The sequence below is a fragment of the Ambystoma mexicanum genome, chromosome 9, assembly GCF_040938575.1.
Source record: "Ambystoma mexicanum isolate Mex_15411 chromosome 9, UKY_AmexF1_1, whole genome shotgun sequence".
In the NCBI taxonomy this organism is placed as follows: domain Eukaryota; kingdom Metazoa; phylum Chordata; class Amphibia; order Caudata; family Ambystomatidae; genus Ambystoma; species Ambystoma mexicanum.
Window position 1 is genome coordinate 227,996,281 of NC_090931.1, and position 18,572 is coordinate 228,014,852.

An 18,572-nucleotide genomic window follows, 5' to 3' on the forward strand; every position below is an offset into this window, starting at 1 on the left:
ATGAAAGCAAGGGACGTGAATCCCGCAAATATTGAACTGTGTAAGAAAGGTAAGAGGGGTCAGCCTCAGAAGAGGGGGACCCAGTGGGTGAAATACCATCGCCCTGCTCGAGAGCCACAATAAACTCGATAAAGGGAGGCTAAGAATCGAGAAGGGTCGGAGCCCGGCAGAGGGGGATCTAAGGGCGAAAAGTTGTCACCCCAACATTGAGAAAAGTAAAAGTACTGAAGAAAAGGCAAGAGTGAACCCGTAGGAGGGATGCCGAAGGAGAGGGATGAAGTGTAAAGTTCCCGAGAAACAGAGTGGTAAAGTGAACCCAGAGAACGGAGGTCCACTGAACTGTTTTGACAAAGACATTAAGAAGTTAAGAAAGGTCCAAGCCCAAACGAGGGAGATCCAAGGAGTTAAGCTAACACCCAAAGTTTAACGTGAAAGGAATAACAGAGGCCAAGAAATACTATTGAGCAGCGTCAGCCCAGAAGAGGGGGATTTGGGGTTGATGCCATCACCCATCAGAATTGTGAAATATAATACGAAAAGGGTCATCCCAGAAGAGGAGGACCCAAGCTTTGCATCGTTACCACCCTAGCCAACTTTAATTTGTTAAAGGAACTTTTGTTTTTGTTGTTTAAACCCATCCGGCCCCGAAGGCAAGAGATGTTCTAAGGAAACGAGACTTGGCCATCGACGGTCCTGAGGGCTGCCATTGGAACTATTGTCACATGCTGGAGAAGCCAGAGACCGTACTGCGCTCCAAGCTCCCATCTTACCCCGTGTCTAAAAGGTGGGGAAGGGAGACCCAAACCACTGCATCCTGATTTATTATTTGAGAACACTTCTTTCTTTTCTTGAAAACTATCCCACACTCTTTTTTGTAGTAGCTGTATGATTTGTCAATAGGTTTGTTAGTATAGGCCCTTTTTGTTTGATGCAACATCACTAGGACTGCCTTATTTTTCATTTGATGGTCGACACTTGTCCCCATCTTAGATTTAGATTTAGGTTTAGATTAGATGTTTTTCCAACCTGCATACTTTTTTGATTGTTCAATAAACACCCTTGAACTGTGATCACTTGTGTCTGTCTTACTTGTGTCATCATGAGTTTTTCACAGTATCCCGGTGGTCATATTGTAAGCCTGACTAGCTGCAAACAAGGCAGCCATCTTGGAAGGTCTTTTGAGTAACTGCAGTTAATAGGTGCATAAAGCATGGCAGCACCTGCTACGCATGAGGACGGTCCAGCCTCCCTTTACTTTGTGAGTTTTGCAGAACTGTCCATGTGTAGACCAGGGAGTAATGTGGGTACTGTTGTGAGTGTTAGGGAGAATTCTCCAGAATGTGCTAATTTCCCTTACCATTTGAGACCCCCAGCAACTTTGCTGGATTTCTAGGATTTTAATTTTCACCTGGAAAGAGTGTGAACCTTTTTTCCACTCTTTGATGTATTTTGATGCATGTTTTACTTTTGTGTTCTTTGGATATGGAGTTTTTAAAACAACTCCATAGGCATCATCTTTTTCTTGTGTGTCACACAGCACCCTCAGTGCATTGGCACAGGGATGTCTTTCAGACTTTCCAAGGTGTTAATACCTTCTCTGGGACTGACTACTGTCTCCCAGAGCATGTAAAGTTAAATTGACTTTACTAGTCTTTTTAAATTTACAGACCCAGCACAGACTAACTTCCTATAGAGTGCTGGAGGGGTTGCCTTGCATCCCCTGAGTCTAAACACTAATGTAACAGTCAAATGTTACCCTTTCCCTCTCGAAATGGCTGGTGGCAGTGGTTTAAAACAAACTACCATGATTTTTCCCGACCGCGAACATCGGTAGCAAAAAATCGGGTCAGCCATGTTTTTCAAAACAGACTGCGGTCATTTTTTTTTGCCGTTTCATTTTGGAAAGGTCCTTCTTGTGTGTCACTCTGCACGCCAAACCAGGTTTGGTCCCTTTGTTCGTCGTCCTTTGGCGGGCGCTGAAGCCCTCTTCTGGCGCCTTAGTGTCGGGGGTGGACAGGATGTGAGGGAGGCGCCCGAAACTCCCTGTACTTAGTCTCCTAGGAGACCTGAAGGCACTCTGGCGTGATTGGCTGGCTGTCCGACAAGAACAGTCACCCTGCTGTGTGAGTGACAGCTACCCTGGATTGAATGGGGGAAACTGTTTAAAAGCAGGCCTCTGGGACTTGGAAGGCAGAGTCGACCACTGGAACGAAAGAACCGAAGACGAGCTGAAGGACGACAACTGCTGCCACTCCTGGCCCACCAGTGAAGCCCTGCTGCAGGTCCAAATTTTCTGAAACGCCATTGACAGAGAAGCCCTTCAAGGTTAACTTCTTCCCCTGAGTTTGATGGGAACAATCAACTCGCAAGTCACCTGGACACCGTCTCTATACTAGTTGAATTTTCTTCAGAGTGCTGTTTCAAACCGGATAGCCAGTGAGAAGGATACTAGTTTGTGGTCTTTAAGGCACTCACACCTTAAACCGACGTTTAGCCAAACTTGTGGTTACTTCCCTGGGCAGTGCAGGAACCTCCCGACGTCCTCCTTTTTGTCCCCATGACTGAAGTGCAGCAACAGCGAAGTCTGCAGAACTGCCAGGAACAACTGCCTCAAAATGCTACAGGTGCAGATTCAAATTTCCTCATGTTGGCCCCTGTCCTGCGATAAGACACCACTGCGACAAATGCGGCGGTGAAAACCATTTCCAGTCTGTCTGCAGAAACATTTAATTCTTTCAATCGTCGGACTCTGGCAAAGAATCCTGGAGACAAGATGGCCTTAATTCCAGACGGGAAAGCCTTCATCCTCGCACAAGTTACCTCCAACAGGCAATGCTCTCATAGCTCGTCACATGAACAATCGCACACCTCCACAAGATGGGAGGAGAGGAGAGACAGCTCCAGCCACCATTAGAGCAGACATGATTCACAACAAAGAAACCCAAGACAGAGAATTAGATATCTAGACGAATCACCACAAGGGAGACATTTTTCCCACTCATCATCATCCAGCGGGGACCGCAAAAGAGCTTACATTCATGCCATTGGCAACAACGCAGCTGTTGAATACAGCCCAACGTTACTGCTCCAATTAAATGGACAAAATCAAGAATTTCTAATTGATACTAGTGCAACAGTAAACATCATAAACAACGACATCTACAGGTCTCTCACCATGAAGAAAGACTTGAAACAAGTAGACACCTAATATACCCATACAGCTCCAACAAACCACTCAACTGTCAAGGCATGGTCACCGCCACGTGCCAATACAAGGACCAGTGTCAAAAGGTAAAAATGTAGGTCATCAAGGTAGAAGTCCCAGGCAGAAACATATTAAATTTCAAGACAGCCATACAAATGGGTCTCATTCACATAATGTACCAAATCATGTCCGCTTACACCACCAACCAGAAGGACATGATACAAAAAAAATTCCCAGCCCTCTTCAAGGGATTAGGCAAGCTGAAAGACAGGGAAATTCAATTTCACATTAATCCCAATGCACCACCAGCGGCTCAACATTACTGGGGCATCCCACTCAATATTCAGAGACAGGTAGAAAATGAAATTCAACCCCTATTACAACAAGACATTATCGAACCAACATCTGGACCAATGCCATGGGTATCCCCATTCGTGCCTGTACCCAAAAAGGACAACAAAACCAGCATCTGCATCTGTTTAGACATGAGGGCCCCGAATGTAGCCATTGAAAGAGAGCGGCATCTTGCACCCAGAATAACAGACATGATGCACCTACTGCATGGTGCAAAAGTATTCTCCAAATTAGACCTAAACAAGGTTACCATCAGCTTGAATTGCATCCATCATCAAGATATATCATCACATTCTCAACTCATCTGGGTTTATTCAGATACAAAAGACTCAGCTTCGGGGTGACAGCTGCTGCTGAAATCTTCCAAAATTAGATCCATCAAGTGATCAAACACATTCCAAATTGCCTAAATTACAATGATGACATCCTAATAGTTGGCACCACTCAGGAAAGGCATGATGACTCTCAGAAGGGTTTGCATCGCGCTCGAAAATGCACATCTTACGCTTAACCCAGACAAGTGCGAAATCAGCAAAACGACTCTAAAATTCTTTGGACAAATATTTTTGAACAAAGGCTTGCAACCGGATCCAGAAAAGGTACAGGCACTGGTAGAAGCTCCCACCCCTACATCAATGTCGGCAGTACGGTCTTTCCTGGGAATGGCAAGCTACTGCATGCGCTACATCCAGAATTTCGCGTCACTAAGCACCCCTCTCAGACTGCTCACGGGGAAACATCAAGAATTTCGATGGACAAGTGAATGTGAAGAGGCCTTCCAGGAAATCAAAAGACGCATCGCATCTGCCTCCTGCATGGCCTATCATGACCCTGACTACGACACTGAACTAACAGTAGATGCCAGCCCAGTGGGGTTACGAGCAATTCTGACGCAATCAAAACCGGGAGCGCCACCAAACGTGCCGAGACGCATAGTGGCATATGCGAGTCGCAGCCTATCGGCAACCGAATGCGCCTGGCCTCAACCAGAAAAAGAAAGCCTAGTGGTCGTATGGGCTTGCATACATTATCACTTGTTCTTATACAGGCGCCCGTTCATGATTGTCACTGACCATCAGGCCCTCACCACCATCTACGGCAAACCCACTGCCAAGATGCCACCACGCATAGCCAGATGGGGTCTAAGATTGCAAGAATATTCATTCAAGATCATTCACCAACCAGGCAAAGACAGTAACACAGCCGATTTCCTGTCCACATACCCACTTCCAGCCCAAGATGAACGCCATTCAATCAAGGCAAACCCATATATCAACTACTTCATAGGAAATGCGCTCCCAAAATCCATCACAGCAGCCCAACTGGCAGAAGCAACACAGAGTGACCTTCTGCTTCAGACAGTTTGGGAGTGCTTGAAGTCTGGCCTGTGGCACAGAAGACCCAATTACAAACACAACCTATCATCGAAAGAAGAGGAACAGCTACACATCTTCAAGCTCATCCGACATACATCATCCACATCACCGGAAGGACTCCTACTGAAGGAAAACAGGCTTGTCATACCATCCGGTCTGCAAGAACAAATACTAGCCATCGCTCATTCAGGACCGGGGGTGGTGTCAACAAAATAACAACTTAGAACCAAAGTATGGTTTCCCAAAATGGACGAGAAGGTAGAAGCACTCTTGAGCACATGTCTTGCATGTCAAGCTGTTGCCCCACGCACATTCCAAGCGGCACTAATACCCTCCGAAATGCCCCTGAAAGTATGGGATGAAGTGACGGTCGACATGTTCGGACCACTGGCAAATTGCAAATATGCGTTAGTCATCGTCGCTGAGATGTTTCGTTTCCCTGAAGTCCACCTCATCCACTCCACGAGTGCTCAGGCAGTAATACCCGCACTGGACAAAACTTTTGCAGACTATGGGATTCCATCGACAGTGAAATCGGACAATGGACCACCTTTTAGCGGCCATGACTTTGCCATGTTTGCAGAACATCTAGGTTTCCAACACAGGAAAATCATGCCACTATGGCCGCAGGCCAATGGAATGGCAGAGAAGTTCATGAGTAATCTAAAACAGGCCCTACAAATCTGTTCCATCACCAATGGGTCGTTCATGCAAGCCATTTGCACGCTGCTGCAGGAATACAGAAATACGCTCCACAGCTCGACAGGCAAATGTCCATCGGCTCTAATGTTCGGCCAGATCATATGGACCAGGCTACCTCACAACCCGGACGCTACACTTCCCACCACCTTCATTGATGACGCACGGGCAAAAGACAAGATGAGCAAGATGAAAATGAAGAAATACGCTGACCACCGGAGACAAGCGAGGCCAAGCTTCATCCAAGTAGGCGATAAAGTACTGGTCAGACAAAAGCAAAATGCCAAGGACACTCTCGCATTTAAGCCTGAGCCTATGACTGTAACTCACATACATGGGTCTATGATAACGGCGGCCAGTCCACAAGGAACAATCACACGAAATTCATTGTTCTTCAGATCCCTTGAAGGAGATCAGGAACCTGTGAACAATACAAAAGATGCAGCAGATGAATCTTCCGACATAGATTCGGTGTACAGAGGAAACGACAGAGACGCTGCCGATAGTGACAGTGACAACATCCCTGCCCATGCACCTCTGCAGTTCCGAGATAGATTAAATAAGATTCAGACGTGCCTCATTACTCTCCTTGATTTATTGCTTCGCGTCCTTATTGTTTATTATCTGACGCATTGTGAACGTAACATTGTACGAGTGTGAAGCTAACAGTCCCCTTTTTTCTCTATCATTTTAACTTCCAGTGGAATAACGCTGGACCACCTGCTTGCACTTGCTCCCTAATTCCATTGTCCTAGCTATTTCAATGGCCTGCTCCAGTGTAGGGTCCTTTGCTTGCCATAATCTCTGTTTGATGTGGAGGTCAGCGGTATGAAGCATGAGTTGATCTCTTAGGTTTTCATCAGAAACTCCCATAAATTAGGCCTCTCAGGGATGCAATATAACTTTCCACTGACTCTTTCTTTTTCTGCTTCCTCGTGAAGAAATGATACCTTTCCAAGACAACATTGGTGTGTTTCCCAAAATGTTTTAAAAGTTTTGTCAGGGCTGCTTGATTTCTTCTGATCGCACTAGATTCACCACCACCATCCGAGGCAGTACTATCAGGCAAACTCCATAGTGCCTCTGCTCCTATACAGTTCAGAAGGGAGACTTCCCTCAAATCATTATTGAATTTCAGACCTCCAATGGCCCTAAGGTAGACTTGGAAAGAATCTGTCCATTGTTCCCACAGGATCGGAGGGTCTCCTGGTGTGGCAAGGAAAGGCAGGGGGAAGGTACATTCTGCATGGTTCTCTCTTCCTAAATACAAGAAGCTGGTGTAGTCCTTTTCACAAAAGGCACTGGGACTAGGAAGATGAGTTTTTGATGTTGCGAATGCTGTCCGATGCATTCCTCTCCTGCCCTTTGCTTTTTGCAGTGCTTGCCAGCAAAATTACTGGGACGAGGAAGATGGCTGTTGTGAATCACAGTGCTCTACTGGTACAAGGAAGATAAACCTTTCATGTAGTATTTGTGTGCTTGGTGCTGTCCTTTCTTGCCCTTTTGCTACCCGCAGTGCTTGTCAGCAAATGTACTGGGACGAGGAAGATGGCTGTTGCAGTTTACAGTGCTCTACTGGAACGAGGAAGATGATCCTTAAATGCCTCCTCCTGCCACCACAAAGATGGACGCATGCACAGTCAAAACAAAGATGGACGCACGCACAACACACTGCCGGGTTGTTTTCTCTAGCATGCAGCTGGGCCGTGGGCACAAGCAACTGGAAATATTTGTGGCGTGAGCTGGACCCCAAACACAGTGCCCCTTGTGTGGGGGAAGACTCGCCACCAGTCTGCAGCTGCCAAGGACCAGCTGGGAGGCCGCCGCAGGGTTTGCGCAGCCCCGCACCGCCAGGTATGTCTCCTGCAGCCCTCCAAATGCCTGGGGGTCTCTATCCACTGCTGCGCATCCTATCCTCGTCACCAGACATTTTATAATCAGGAGGCTTGGACAATGGGTACAACCTCCTTTCATCGACAGACTTTTTTTCGGATGGTTTTTTAATGAATATTTTTCAACAAAAACATCCTGGAAAAATATGGGGGGGTGGGAAAGTGCATATTGGGCGCGGGGGCTCTGGAATAAAGAAAAAACAGTAGGGCATAGGCTGCTTAGGGGGGAAACCCCCAAAATAAAAAAATAAAAATTTGATTTGTTTTTTCATTGAAAAATATTAATTAAAAACCCATCGAAAAATAATCTCTTGATGAAATGACATAGATCCGGGCAATGATGGCAGGACACAGGTACCTTGATTAACTAGAGACCCCGAGGCACAGCACATGCACCACTCCGGAAGGCAAACCGTTTTCAGCTCCCCTCCCATATCATTTGAGAGCCCTACAGTTCCCAAACGATATGGGAGGTAGAATCATAACATTGAGGTCATACAAGTTCCTTGGAGAATGAGAATTAGCGGGAGTAAATTCACCTCTCCCCTTTGAGAATTGTAAGCTTATCGCTTGTGGTAAAAGATAAATTGTGGGCCAAACTGATCAATCTGAATATGGATGGCTCTATGCATCTACACAACGCTGAGGAGTGGGCAGGAGACCTCATCCCTCCTTCCTTCCATCTCTTCAGGAGGGTACAGCTGAAGCCCTGAGAGTCCCTGCGACCCGACCGTCACTGGAATGGTGAGCCATATGTGCGTGAAGGCACCCATGATTCCTGACTTCTGCTGATTAACCATCATCTCTGCAAAGCATAATCTGCAAAATCGACCCAGATCGAGGCTGTTTACTAGTTGCCAGGCAACAAGGCCTCTTTTTTCACCAATCAGGCTTCGCCAGCTGGCGAACGCCGGCCCTCAATGAAGGCCACAGAAAAGGCCCTGTTTGCTTCCTGTTCGCAATCCGGTGCGCTCAGTCGTCACCTTATCAGACGAAAGATAGGCCGTTACTACTATTCTCACCTTCTATAATCCGGCTTGCTCACGGTTTTCAGACCGACTCCCTCAGCTGTTTCCTCACTGAGGCTGACTTCATTACGAATACACTCCAACCGTTGCCTCCAAGCTGACACTACATCCGAGGCATGACTTCCTTTTACCCTAACTGAAAGCCAATATGAGCCACATCCTCTTGTTTACCGACACCTGCCGCATGTAAACAGCGCTACGCTCATTGCTAAGTACCGTGTGAAGTTGCTTGAATCTTCCCTGCATTCCCAAAGAGCATATCCATGTTGCCAGCAACCATAATGAACTAAGCCACGTTCATTTACATAGTCTATACTGAACCATTTGCTCCTTACTCCTTTTAGTGATCCCAACCACTAACTCTGTCAGGATTGAAGGATTCCTCTTTCTCAGCATTAGCCACGACTCTGTGGAACTCACTTCCACCACACATCCGACACACCCAACACTATATGACTAATCGCAAGTTACTAAAAACATGGCTCTTCCCATAACGCTAACAACAACCTTAAAGATCCATCGGAACCCCTGACATCCCAACCAATGACAAATATACAATGTGACTCCCAATCGTTTCTTCAATGAATACTCCCACTGACTGCATGATAGACAGCCTCATATGAACACTGAACACGGACCAACGATCTCTAGACCCTACTAGATCCCACCCAGACAATAGAATCGATTGACGGAATGGACGGATTGAATGGACAGAATCGATTGATGGAGTAGATGGAAGGAATGGATCGAAGGAATGGATGGTAGGTATGGCTAGATGAAACATATGAATGGACCGAATGGATGGATGTATTGAATGGAATTGGATGGATGCTTGTGGAACAAATGGATGAAATAGATTCCATGGATGCATGTCAAAGGAATGGAAGGCATGTATATGCAATGGATGGATGGAATGGACGGAATATATGCATACTGAATTGATGAATGGAATGAATGGAAAGGATGGAATGGATAGACGCATGTGAAACAAATAGATGAAATAGACGGCATGGATGTATGTTGAATGAATGGAAGGTATGTTTATGCAATAGATGGATGGAATGGATGGAATATATATATATATATATTTATATATATATATACTGGATTAATGGATGGTGTGGATGGTGAGGAAATGGAGGAAATGGATGCAATGGAATGAATGGACGGAATGGATGGAATGGATGAAATGAATGGAATGGACGCAATGAATAGAATGGACGCAATGGACGGAATGGATGGAATGAACGGAATGGACGCAATGGACACAATGGACGGAATGGATGGAAGAAAATGGACGCAATGGATAGAATGGATGGAATGGATGGAATTAAATGGACGCAATGGATAGAATGAATGGAATGGAATTGACGCAATGGATGGAATGGATGGAATGGAATTGGACGCAATTGATGCAATTGGACGCAATGGATGGAATAAATGCAATGGATGGAATGGATGCAATGGACAGAATGGACGGAATAGACGAAATGGACAGAATGAACGTAATGGATGGAATATGGAATGGATGGAATGGACGCAATCAATAGAATACATGAAATGGATGGAATGACTGAAATGGAATGGACGCAATGCATAGGATGGAAAGAATGGATGAAATGGAAGGAATAGATAGAATAGATAGAATGGATGGAATGGGTAGAATGGATAGTATGTACCCATCGTACTCATGTCTCTGTGTACCCCGCTTTCTAGCTCCCCATGCGGTTATCGTAATTACCTATTCCCCCCCAAATCGCTGTAAGCCAGCCCCCTGTCACTGTATGCCCGTGTGTCGCAGAGCTCCCTGCCATCCTATTCCCATATTGTCGCTATGTGTCCCAATGTATTACACAACCCTCTCGTCATCATGTGTGCCCACCGTGCCCGTGTATCACTGTGCACCCTGCTTTCATATCCCCATGCTGTTACTATATATCTGCATGCCCCTCCTCTCACCATAAGTTGTCACTGTGTGTCCGTGTGTCAATAAAACGAACCATCATATCATAACACGGTTTATAGTGAAAAGGTTGAATGAAAAAAAGTCGAATGTCAAAATCTCAAAAAAAATCTCTTTTTTATGACGTTTTTTATTTGAAATGGGGGGTAATATATAATTAAAAAAGAGGGAATTCGACTTTTGTTTTCGAGATTTATTTTTCGACATTATTGTCATTACCCTTTTTTTCGAGATTTTGACTGGATACCATCATAACACATCATTACGCCTACTCTCTACTGTACACCATCACTCAACTAGAACACAGCTATACCCCAGACAAATTTGGCCTAGCTGTCCATATACGAACACTACCCCATGAAAACCTCAACACCCTAATAAAACGCAGCTATCCGATGACATTCCGGCCTAGTTGCTCACATAAGCGTCCTTCAGGCCTAACGCAGCCAATCCCAGTCTGGACCCACCAGACTGCACACATTTCAAAATATTATCTTCAACACCAAACCTAACGCTAGCATGCAGCTACCATACAGCTATTACATTAGCTGCACACATAACTGGTGCACCCACGCACAATTAGATACCACCTCTCTCTACTGACCTGAACTGCGGTTCACGAGTGCGTTCAACCTACCAGCGCTATGAGGTCATACCAATGTTATATAGAGTGCTATATAAATGCCAAGTAACATAAAATAACTAGCTGCGCAATGCGACTTGCCAAACTGTATCTCGCCTATGGTCTCAGTAATCAGGTTTGTACCGCCTACTCTTGCAAATTGCATTGCATTTTACCCACTGCTTTACTCAGTAGGCCTGTGCTGACCGTCGCTGCACTCCAAATTGCTCTTGGGCATCGCCCTGCTACATATCAAATTGTATTATACTGCCCAGTGATGCATTTCATTTTGTTCATTGCCCATTGAGTTGTCATCAGGTTTGCGCCCCCAGTGTTGTAGATCATATTGTTTCATGCCTTTTGACCTAGCCATAGGATCGTGCCGCTCACTATGCTTTATCAAATTGTTCTATGTGCCTCGCCCTGCTTTATTTCAATCTGCATATGCTGCCCTTCGCTGCACATCACATTGTCCATTGCATATTGGTCATTGTCCTTTGAGCTAGCCATAGGACTGTGCCACCCACTGTGGTTTATCAAATAGTTATGTGTGCCTCGCCCTGCTGCATATTATTCTGTATTATGCTACCCATTGCTGCACATCACATTGTCCATTGTATATTGTTCATTGCCTTTCAGCTAGCCATAGGACTGTGCCACCCACTGTGGTTTATCAGATTGCTCTGTTCGCCTCGCCCCGATGCATATTATTCTGTATTATGCTACCCATTGCTGCACATCACATTGTCCATTGTATATTGTTCATTGCCTTTCAGCTAGCCATAGGACTGTGCCACCCACTGTGGTTTATCAGATTGCTCTGTTCGCCTTGCCCCGATGCATATTATTCTGTATTATGCTACCCATTGCTCCACACAGATCATATTGTTTTGCGCCCTCTGAATCAGCCATAGGTTTGTGCAGCCCACTGTTGCTTATGAAATTGTTCTAGGTGCGTCTCATTGCTGCAGACCAAACAGCCACTTGCCCTTTGAGTTAGCCAGCAGGACTGTGCCCTCCTCTGCAAATTGCCTCTTGCCCCTGGGCATCAGTGTACATGGCGACCCTTCGGACAGTAACGCTTATTATGGTGACTTTTTTACCACTAGTACAGTCCATAGTACCTACACGATTCTTACCCTAGCCTCCATCTCTCACATACCAAACCTTCAACCAACCCGCAAACAGCCACCATATCCAGTGCAGACTCCATCTCACCGGCTGACTGGATCACCCACTTCGCCTCGCCACCTACACCCTGGACTCCTTGCCCTCTAAATCTGAGGAATTTAAGATTAGGCTCCCGCTCCAAATCACTACCAATGCCTTAGCTACCTTGCCGCTAAATTTAAGGAACTCTAGACTAGGCTCCCGCTGCTCCAATAGTAAGGCTGCCTATAGGGTGCAAGCCCTGCATCATTCCAATAAGACCCATAATTCTCCACCCACAATCCCCCCCAGCCATGCCAAATCACTCTGGCAAAGATGGTAGAGTCCCTGCCTATGCCAGTTTACCTCAAAGAGCCCCAGCCACTAACAACCCTACTCTCAAAGGAGCGCTAATCAATGCACGCTCCCTGGTCACCCAAGCTCTTGACATAGCTGACCTCATTACAGCTAACCAACTGGATTTCCTCGCTGCAACAGAAACTTGGCTCAATCCCTCAGCAAGACCCTCGCTATCACTAGCCATCCCGGACAACTATATTATTATACGTTCTGACAGAAACTCTGGTGGAGTGGCCTTCATAGCCAAATCCCACCTGAACCTCAGGGAATTCCCAAACACCGGCTTTCCATCAGCAGAGCTTCTCTCGGTGAAACTCCCGCTGCTGAATACTCACACCATCCTACTCCACCTCATCTATTGCCCCCCAGGTGCCATTGCATCCTTTGAGGAAGACATCACCCATCTCCTAATCTAAAAAAACCAAACACCAAACCAGGCTCACAAATCATTCTTCTTGGGGATCTTAACCTACGTCTACATGATTCCAAGGATAACAACGCCACTTTACTTGACAATACCATCACACAACTTAGATTTAAAGAGCGTATTAACGAACCTAACCATTCCAAAGGCAGAACACTGGATTGGCTGGCTGACCTTAATTGCTGTACCACAATACTCACCACTGTATCACCTTTTTCATAGAGACCGGCACCTGCACTAGCACTCAGGCTGCCCTAATCGCCCAGTCACTGTCTAGGAACAAACAAAATATATCTCTTGACAACCTTCTCTCTCTTCTACACCCCATCACTGATCCTCCCCACTACCCAGATCTGGATCACTGCCTCTGGTAGATCTTTACAACGACACTATTGAGCAAGCCCTAAACCAAATTGCACCTCTAAAATTAAGAAAGGCTAAACCAGTTGCCCATTTAAATAAATGGTTCTCCTCTGATCTAAGAGTACTTTGCAATTCTAAAAGATCTGCTGAAGCTAATTGGAGAAAATCCCCTTCAACTCCTAACAAGCAAATCTTCTCTATTGCTGCAGCATCATACAAAGCCGCAATTTCCAATACTAAAAGAGAGATCTACAATCCCCGGATACAGAATTCCGAATCTGGAACCAAAAAGCTATTCACTATCTTAAAAACTGGAGTCACCTGTACCGCCCTCTGATGATTGCACTAAAGACAAAGCATGGTGTGCCAACATCCAGAAAGCTCTCTCAGCCAAAATAGCCCTACTTCAAAACAAAATTGAGATAAAAAAGAAGACCCTTGCCCCTAATGCACACTCACGCAGCATGCCCACCGTTCCTCCCCCTTCTTGCCCACCCTTTCACTTCTCACCAGTAACTACTGAAGAAGTGCTAAACATAATAGCACCTCTTAAACCTTCTAATTGCCAGGGTGATACCTGCCCAGCTCCAATCATCAAGGAAGGGGCTAAATAATTAACACCCTTCATTACCCACTTGATTAACGCCTCCTTTAAAAACTGCCTACTACCCAACAACCTCAAAGAGGCAATGGGTCATGCCGCTCCTCAAAAAATGTAGACCCTAGCATACCAACAAATTACCATCCCATAATGACGGTCCCATTTCTCTAAAAACATACTAGATAGAGTAGCTTATCTACAAATCAAACAACACCTCGAAGTCAATAACCTCCTAGGCCTGTGTCAGTCAGACCTAGCCATGGAACAGAAACTGCATTTTTAGATTTAGAAATTCAAATGGATGAAGCAAGATACAAGGGCAATCTGGCCATTCTGCTCCTTTTGGATTTATCACCAGCATTCGACCTTGTAGAGCACCAAATTCTGACCAAACACCTCTTTACCACTGCTGCTTTTTCCCCTAATGCCACCAGCTGGATACAGTCTTTCCTCACTAATAGAATGACTAGAGTGTTCACCCCCACAGCTGCGGCTGAGCCAGTTCCTATCCACTCTGGAGTCCCTCAAGGATCCTGTGTTTCACCTACACTTTACAACATATTTACAAAGCTCTGCTTTGATCGTCTTGATAACCTGGATGTCACCTACACTAATTATGCAGATGACACCCAGGTCCTCACCACAGTCACCGGTTGCTATGAAAAAGACTCAGAAAAAATAAATGAAATCTATCTCGAAATTTAGGCATGGATGGCCACTCACAGCCTCTGATACACAAAAAAACGTTTCACTGGGGAAAAATGTGTCTGCTTGCAGGTCAAGGCAAGGTGAGAGGAGTGGTTGTGGTAATTAGGAGGTGGTCCTAATCATTGGACACAGGATAGAAAGCTGGTCTGGCCCTCTGGTGAGACACCCGAACCCTGCCGGAGGTAGAAAAAGGGGGGGGTTTGTGGTGGGTTGTCTAACCACAGACAGCAGTAGGTGTAGTTCCTGTCTGGGAGGGAGAGAGAAAGGAACTGGGCTCAACTGTGTGCCTGCAGTGATCTTTATAGCGCGTGTAGTGTTGTCACCAACAGCCTACAAAAAATGAAAGGGGGGGCAACCAACAGTGTAGTAGATGAGTACGGGAGGTGGATTAGATCTCGTAGTCATAAACCAGGGAAGTTTCGTTAACATATGCAAATTGGAGGTATCAGGATTTTGTACTTTATGATTTATTCACCCTGGTGACTCAAGAGCTCTTTGCAAATGGGTGGTTGCCCAAAAAGTAGATCAAGTTTTATAGAGTTTTTCTTCTAAAAACACACACTCCCACTGGCTATGGGATGTGCTGGAAACCCATGCTATCTAGGTTTAGAGTTAAATTTTGTGCAATACTCCCTATTGGTCTTGGGGATATTGTAAGATGTTATGGTGGAGCCACAACGGGTCAGGTCGACCGGTTTGGATGGTTTTCCAGTGGTTATGGACCATCTTCTTCAGGACACACTGAATACTCATATGATAGTTAATAATGTCTGTCCTCTTAGTAGGGCAGCGATGGCAGGCTGCATGGGGATCCTGGAGTAGGAGAGAGAAGAAAAAATTGCAAAGAGGGCATAAGTGAACCTCTAATCGCAATGTTGCAAACTGATGCTTCCAGGAACCAGCTCTGGATCCTGTTGCATAGCTATTAAATGCTGTCTAGAGAGTGATGTGCCCACTTATTTGGTTAGAGCATTGCCACTTAAATGGTGGCTAAAAACTTAGACAAATGGCCCCAAACGGAGGAGAAGGAAGATGTGGGGGGGGGTGTTTTGGGGGAGGGAAAAGGTAGGGGGAGGAAAAAAAGAAAAAGCAGAGGACAAAGAAAGAACGGAAGAAAACGGGGACAAACAACAAAGGAGGGGAAAGGGGAGGGAAGGGGGAGGGAGGGGAAGCAGGAGGAAGGAAGAAGAGAAAAGAGAAATGATACACATAGGCCATAAATGGCAGAGCCTTAAGGCAGGCTGGCTTAGGCAAAAGAAAATGAGGCTGGCCATGTGGATCGGCGTGGAAGATGAAGGTGCTCAGGGGAGCAAAGTGAACCACTGTGGGCAGCGCCTACCTGAATGGAAATGCTGTGAATCCAGGGGAGCCGCGGGGAGGCGGTGAAAGAGGCACTCTGCAACTCCATGACTGTAGGTGAAAACAAGGGGGGCACAGTGATGCAAAGCTGGCTATGCCTGCTCAGTAAGAGAAAGGCTGTGTGGAAGGAGCACATACCTTGATGGGTATTGCGGACACAACCGCTGCAGCCTGCTCGGTCCAAACGCTGATGGCATTGTGAGCAACTGCAGCGGTTGTATGCTTCCGCATGTGATGCGCTGGAGAGGGCGTGGCTGCGCCCTGTCACTGGCGCGTGGGCCAATCAGGAGGAGCCACCTCAGGGGAGTGAGGCTGGCGCTGATCAAATCAGGGCACGCACATTCGTGGGTGTGTGAATTCTGCAGGGAAAAGCCCTGCCCGGGAGCCAAAGAAAAAGGGAGGAAGGGGGGGGCGTGTTTGGGATGTGTCTGTTGTCAATACTGCGCAAAGCCCTAAATGCTGTGCATGGGGCCAGGCAGGATGGGGAAAAGGGGCAAGTCCCCTGCGAGTGCAGAAACCTTGTGCGAGTGTGCAACTGAGAAAAGGGCAGCCAGGTGGTGTGTAGGTGGGGAACTGTCACGCTGCAGGCTGGACAGGGGCTGGTCAGAGGTGGATCATGTGGACGCCAGCCCATCAGAGAAAAGCAAAGCAGAAGAGCTCTAGAGAGAATGAAGGGAATTCAGGTGGATGCAGGGAGTGTTACGCTCACCTGGACCCCACAGGGGTGTCGATCGGACCCGGACAGCTGCGGTCTCCATCAACGTGATGCGTAGTGCAGAGATGACTGTCTGGATTGGCCCGCCTAGTCTTGTCTGCTGGACCCGAAGAAGTATTTTCCTGCAAGTGGAGACAGGGATTAGCCACCTGTGGGTTTTAGTGATGGCCTCCCAACTGTTCTCGCTCTCCCCCACTAATCATCTCCGATATCCCCTTAGTAACCTCACCTTATGTTTGTAAAAGATGAGCTATCCATCCTGCGTGTCTTGCAGGGGCGCGTAGATACTAGTTACTTCACTGGTTTGAAGGCGTTGGGAGAGTTCCGGTAAGCATTGACTCTGAAGTCCCAGGCGGGATTGGTAAGTATCAAGTTCAAAGAGTTCAATGTGCCCGATGTTCACTCTTGTCCCCTTCCTTCCTTAAGTTGCAACTGAGTTTGTGAGAATAAGGTCTCGTAGCTGCTGCTGGCGTTCAGGTAAGAGTCTGTGTTAGCCAACGCTGTCCGGTAAGTATTGCATGCGTTAACGTGTTGTTTTTCTCCCTCTTTACAGATGCGGCATATGAAGATATGGAGAATAATACCGCCAGTAGTAAATCAGGTAAGTCTATGGTGGTAAGAGGTATTTATTGATTCCCTTGGCTCACCTTGTTATTCTTGTGCCCCTGGGTGCCGGAGTACGGCGAAGAAATGATGGAGACAGTGCCAGATCGAAAGATGCTGTGAGAACTGGTAAGTATGGCGCTGTGCTGGAGCTGGCGAAGTGACGCGTGCAGGACTGATGTACTTTCCAGGTCGGGTGATGAAATGGATCCGGAATCAGGTGAGGAATTTGAAATAAGTTTGTTTTCTAACCTTGTCCTTTTCTTCCTCTTTATTCTAGGAGCGCCGGATTCGAGGCGGGCGTGGCAGAAGACTGGATGCTGGCTGCAGGCACGCGGGCGTGGCAGAAGACTGGATGCTGGCTGCAGGCACGGTGAGAGTCACGCTGCTGGATGCAGAATAACACGAAGCATGTGCTGCTGTTCGGGCGTGGTTTAAATAGCCTCCAAAGTAGTCCCAGGAAAGAAGTTCCCCAGGACCACACCCGAGTAAAAAATAGTCCCTGTAGTAAAATAGTCCTATCCAGGCCTCACGTTGGCTTGGATTTCTTTGCAGCATGGTCTGCATGAGGTAAGTAATGTCTATGAGCCTGGCGCCTATGGCGCCAGGACTGATTTTTATTATGAACCTGGTGCCTACGGCGCCAGGACTGAACCCAGACAGCCCCTAGCTGGGGCTGCTGGGGTTTTTGTAAATGTCTGGATGCCTGCTCCCGGGGTTGATGGGCTTGATCCGGATGCCCGGGGGTAGGCATCATGACAACACTCCCCCCCAAGGCCCCTACTAAAGTTGTTCTTCCCCTTGGCCCTGGTTTGTCTGGGAAGTTCCGATGGAATTTCTTCAACAACCGAGGTGCATGAACGTGGTCACTAGGCTCCCATGACCTTTCCTGTGGTCCGTAACCTTTCCAGTCGATTAAATAAAAAAGTCTGGATTCAACCAACTTAGAGTCCAGGATATTCTTTAACTCGAATTCAGGTTCTCCATCTATTAGGATGGGGTCAGGTGGTTTGGCAAGTCTTGTCCCAGGTTGAACTGGTTTCAGAAGTGAAAAGTGAAAGACAGGATGGATCCGCATATTAGAGGGTAATTCCAACTTGACGGCCACCGGGTTGATAATGGCCTTAATAGTGTAAGGTCCCAAACACCTA

General features: G+C 46.6%; 1 protein-coding gene across 1 annotated transcript in view; it reads right to left on the minus strand.

The window, feature by feature from the left end:
- LOC138487303 (NXPE family member 1-like) overlaps positions 1 to 18,572 on the minus strand; it is a 143,134-nt gene that overhangs the window by 19,809 nt on the left and 104,753 nt on the right. The gene's annotated exons all lie outside the window — the stretch shown is intronic.